Source organism: Limulus polyphemus, unplaced genomic scaffold (genome assembly GCF_000517525.1).
Source record: "Limulus polyphemus unplaced genomic scaffold, Limulus_polyphemus-2.1.2 Scaffold8917, whole genome shotgun sequence".
In the NCBI taxonomy this organism is placed as follows: Eukaryota; Metazoa; Arthropoda; class Merostomata; order Xiphosura; family Limulidae; genus Limulus; species Limulus polyphemus.
In genome coordinates this window covers 20495-25743 of record NW_013674527.1, presented here as the reverse complement: position 1 = coordinate 25743, position 5249 = coordinate 20495, and the positions used below count along the sequence as shown (strand labels likewise).

At 32.6% G+C, this 5249-nt stretch overlaps 1 protein-coding gene across 4 annotated transcripts in view; it reads left to right on the top strand.

The window, feature by feature from the left end:
* Nucleotides 1-782: 782 nt before the first annotated feature.
* LOC106475644 (CDKN2A-interacting protein-like) overlaps nucleotides 783-5249 on the top strand; it is a 20508-nt gene continuing 16041 nt past the window's right edge. Inside the window, exons 1-2 of one of the 4 annotated variants that reach the window (XM_022379702.1) lie at nucleotides 783-1013; nucleotides 2039-2076. The gene's annotated coding sequence lies outside the window, so the exon portion shown is untranslated. Of the gene's footprint in view, nucleotides 1035-1678; nucleotides 1693-1891; nucleotides 2077-5249 lie in introns of those variants that run through there. The other 3 variants (XM_022379701.1, XM_022379703.1, XM_013936324.2) reach the window with 3 other exon arrangements.

The following is a 5249-nucleotide window of genomic DNA, read 5'->3' as shown; positions in this document are numbered from 1 at the left end:
ATTGTTTCATCAATTAGATGCCCTTGTTGTTAATGATACTTTCCACTGTAAACTAGTATAACCAATTAAATGTGTTTGTAAATTATGTACATTTAATTAAGTTATTGTTAATTGTTTATTGGTTTAATTTAAGTGGCTATTGTTCGGGACGAACAATACTAAGGAAGAGGCAGTGTTACGACAGCGGAGGTCACGTGACGCTAGTACACGCCACGCGCTTCTAGAACGTTCATGAAGCGTCGGGAGACTACTAGATATGGGATAGTGTTGTATATATAAGACGGCCAAGAAGTGGACGGGAGGTAATGTGTAATTGAACTGCGGACAGAGTGTTGTTGAGTTGAGTACGTGAGACGTTCGTTGTGAATTATAGCGTTTGTTAAAGCGCGACTGTGGAAATTAAGTGTATTGCAAAGTTGTATTTAGAAAGAATAAACCAGTTTTATTTTAAAAAGGACTTGTGTCGCTAAAGTTTCGTCGGAACGAAATTTACGGAAAATCAACTAATGAACGAAGGCGTAACAGTATCATTTATTTCTATCCTTTTATGATATCCATTTTCATTATTACAGTTAAAATATCTTGATAGTTGTTATTATTTAGTCTAAAAAAAAAGACCTTGTGTTGCATTTACTACATTTATAAATCTTGACTCTTGGCTCTTTACTTTTGATTTTTTCGACTGTATCTAGCAAAAAAGGGATGGTGGGGTATTTTGGTGGATGAAGAGCCTGAAAAAACAGGTGTTAGACTTCTGCCTGTGGAAGCAGATACAAATAAACGCGCCTGTACGGTATGTCGACGGACTTGAAGTTTAAGAATGAAACTACTAGCTGATGTGAAATTATTGAGCGAACATGGTTTTACTTAACTGATTTTGAATAGCAGGAACATGTTGACAGAGAGAACTGAACTTGAAGTTTATGACACCGAGCCAAAGCATGGTTGGCGTTTATTGTCTTGGAATCCAGTTCTTTGACAGAATACTTGTGTTTTCTTCTGGGATAAGAGAGGTAGTGCATAAAGTACAAAGGGTAAATGATTGTTCGTCTCATGTTATCAGTTTGTCTTGCTTTAAGTTAGCTTACCTTTAGACAAGTCTTAAAATATAGCTTCTTTAGGACTTTTCGCTAACCTTGCATTTTAAATTGAGTTAAGATCGCAAAAATAAAAAGTTCACTAAACGATCAGCTGCTACAAAACCCTACTCGGTACATAATACACTAACTTACAAGTTACACTTTTATTTTTGTCTAAAGTTTATTTTCAAAAAGAAAATTTTGTTGGTTATCATTGAATTCCAATACCCGGGACTGACCTGACCATACGCAATAGTATTAATAATATCATTCATTATATAAATTTTAAAATATATATATCATAAATTATTGTACCGTGTTTTGATACGCTTTTTGGGCGTTTCGAATTAACTTATTTTACCTAACATAGTTCCTGAAAGGTAAAACGTTGCAGAATCATTAATGTGTATTAAACTTTAATTTAAAGCATTGATTTTACTTGAAATATTGTTTTCAGATATTAAAAAAGTTACTAAAGATTCTCAAACCGATTTTGTTTGTCCAAATTGCAATAAAATTTATTTAGAAATATTTACAAGTTGAATTTGTTCCAGATTAAAAACGTCACGTAATTTTATTGTTTTCCATCTTACTTTTGGTAACTGTGGTCATGGTATTTTAATAAATTATTCAATACTTATAACAAATTCATTATCTCAGTCATGTTTTCACTTTTTGCAGTCTGCCATTAATTTGTTAAATTATTTTCTAAATGTACTTTTGTGTATAATTACCAAGTCCCACTTTTAAATCAAAGTCTACACTAGTTCTCTAAATTTTGATTTACTTAAAAGAAAAAAAGTTGAATTTCGGGTTTGGATAAGCCTAGTGCAGTGGTGGCGTTAATGACTGATTGCAATTCTTGTGGTTTCAGAAAATATTTTTGTATGGTTGGACTTTTGGTCTTTAAGTTAATGTGCAAATTAATATAATAATAAACTTCTTTTTTTATTATATAGCTAAGAAACGTTACGTAGGAAAGACTGCATTACTTCAGGTAAGATATTAGACGAAATTTAGACACTGCAGACTCTTAGTCTCTTTGTGAATATAATTATGAATCCTTTCCAATAAGTTCGCATATTTCTTTCTAAATCTTGGATAAGATCAAACTGGACAACAATCTAAGTTCATCTTCAACTTTCAAGTGAGTGAGGCCTAACCAGTACATTGTCTAGAACTTGCAAACAATGTGACTGTAAACGTACCTTAAAATTCTTGTACAAAGTTATACTTATAGTCACAGGAGTAGGATAATTCTGTGGATGGAGGTTTCTTTGGTAAAGTGATGTGTTAGAGAAAGATACTTATATCCAGAGAAATATACTTCTGTGACAATGGTTCAAGACAAGATCTACTGTTTGAGTGTTCACAAAGTAAGGTATATTGTATTGTTTATTCATTGTTGCTTTATTCTGATCAGAAGTTATAAACAATATTGGTTATACTAGTTAGTATAACAAATGTAATTACCTTCTGTTTGATTTATTGTTTGTTATCATTCTTTCATTGTAAAGATTGTTTTGCTTTGTTAGCTTAACACTTGGATATTATGGCTAATCTAAATCTGCTAAGCCAGCCAATTATTGTGAGACATTCCTGGGATTACACTGTTTACACAACAAGGGCATCTAATTGATGAAACAATGCATTCTAATCTTCCTAAGTATAAATTTTAGAAAAGCATACTTAATTAGTGATCCTGATTGTTAGGTTGGTTTTTAGTTTTGCTCTAATTTAAGTACATAGCTTACTATGATTTGAAATAAATATTTACTAATGTTAGTATGTGAACTTATGAGTTTCTAGATTTAACATATGTAATCTCTGTATTTGTTTTGAAAGGATTTAAATTTTGTGCACACGAACCATCAATATTTTTAAAAAGTGGGAAAATTTTACTGGTTTGATGGTAAAATGATGTGACGTTTAGATGATAGCAATGTGCTTGCTAAGATTGTAAAGTATCTGGAGTGGGACATTTCAATAGTATTCATATATATATATATAATCAAAAACACCATAGGTATATATATATAATAAAAAAGGATTGAACATGCAACTTAAAGGAATGAGATCAAAATTGCCGGCCAAACTGGTAGGTATACTTATTGCATTGATAACAATTTTACAGCAAATATTCATTCATTAGTTAGCCAGGCCATGTTTTTTGTTCAACTTGGGGCATGATGGAGGGTAAAACAAAATACATGGCCTAGCTAACTAATCTTGCATTGAAAAAATGTATTTAGAAAGACATCAGCAAAAGAACTGTCACATGGGAAGAAATGGAAAAGATGGAGCTGGATGGAAGAAAGTATTATCAATTGATGGCCTAATGTGACAGGAGATACAGGATGGACTAAGTGCTAAGTAAGTAAGCTAACCAATGAATGAATATTTGGTCTAAAATTCTTATCAATGCTATACGTGTAGCTACTAGTTTGGCTACCAATTTTAATTTATTCGTTTAAGTTCCATGCTTAAACCTTTATTGGCTGCACCTATTTTTCACATTTATGGTGTTTTTGATTAGATATCATGACTTTTTTTTGTCACACCAACAAACCACAGTCAGTAAGAAAGTGACACTTGATAGTAACCAACATCAGCTTTAGGTTTGCAATCCTATTATTTGGAACAGACCTATACTTTACAGAATTAATCATATTCTTTAAAATATATGGTGGTAGTTTTTCCTCTCTAAAACAGTGTTAATAGCTTCCTTTATAGTAATGCCATGGAAACTAGATTAACAGTTTCTTTTCATCACATTCATGCACTTGGTACAGCTGTATCAAGCATAATTATTTACACTAATTGCTTAAGCTAATATCATGTGATGCTAAATGCTGTTTAATTGGGAGAATTTCCTAAAATTTAGCAAATTTGTGCTTAAATTTGGCAATAAATAATGAATATTAACCATCCACCTGTATGATTCTTTTGAAAACTTGAACTAAAAACTGTTAATCTAGTTTGCTTGGCCTAACTAATACTTATGTATCTGCACGTATTTTCACCCTATAGTTTTTCTGCTCTAAATCAGCCATCTTTATTCTGAACAGCAAAGCACTAAAAAATGTCCACCTTTACTCTTAGGTGACTTTGTGCATAGGTGTGTACAAAAATCTCGGTCACAATTGAGCAGTTTAGGGCGAATAACTTTGTATATGTGGCTTATATTTATACCAAATTTGACACCTAATTGTAGATTGCCAAGATCTATCAATGTACCAAATTTGAAGAAATCCATGAAAGTTAAATGTTTTTCTCTCAAAGTTTCCGTACTTTCGGAAAAAAAAAGTAGGAGAAATTCAATCAAAATTTGTATCTCGTATATTTCTTAATGGATTACCATGAAATTTAGTATGTGAAGTAAGGATCCAGTAGAGCCAAGGTTTTAGGTATGATGATTAGAGAGGTTGGTGGTAAAAACCAGTCTAGCCCATAGATGCACGTGCTTGCAGTGGCTGCCATGATACTCCTCCCCTCCCCCTCGGCCATGCAAGAAAAAATATGTTATTATTTTCATGTTCATAATTTTAATGACTTTGAAAATTTCTAAATTCCTTCAGAATGTCTGATAAAACACACCACACAAGCAGTCACTAGGCAAACATATGTTATAAGGGTAACGATGATACTTATGTTCCACATTAAGTACAAGTGAATTAGCATGGTGTGGGTCATTTGTTCGGTTTTGTACATAGGTTTTTTTCCTGTGGACTTTTCTTGAAAAGCACTTTAGCGAAAAGGTTATTTCCTTCATAACTTTTCTAGAAAAACGTTTGTTTCTAGTAGGCTAACTGCAAAGTAAACTCTACTACGACGTTGACAATAAAATTTTTCATGCTTATGGTGAACTTTTTCTCAGTGATATTTTGTGCTGAGCAGCAATAGTCACATTGTATGAGAGTCTTAGATGGCCCTGCCCACTGTAGCTACATCCAAGAGTAGAGCACTTCACTGAAAATATGGGATAGTTTGGATTACCACAGTCCTACCTGCAGAAAGTGGAAAATTACTAAACTGTCACTCCTGTTACTAACACACAGTGTGTCCTGCAGTTTATTTTGGTTGCATGACATACTATTGTGTGTCTTGATATGAAAACTACAGTTACTTCATACAGTAATAGTTTTATCAGAATTATTGCATCTTCTTGTG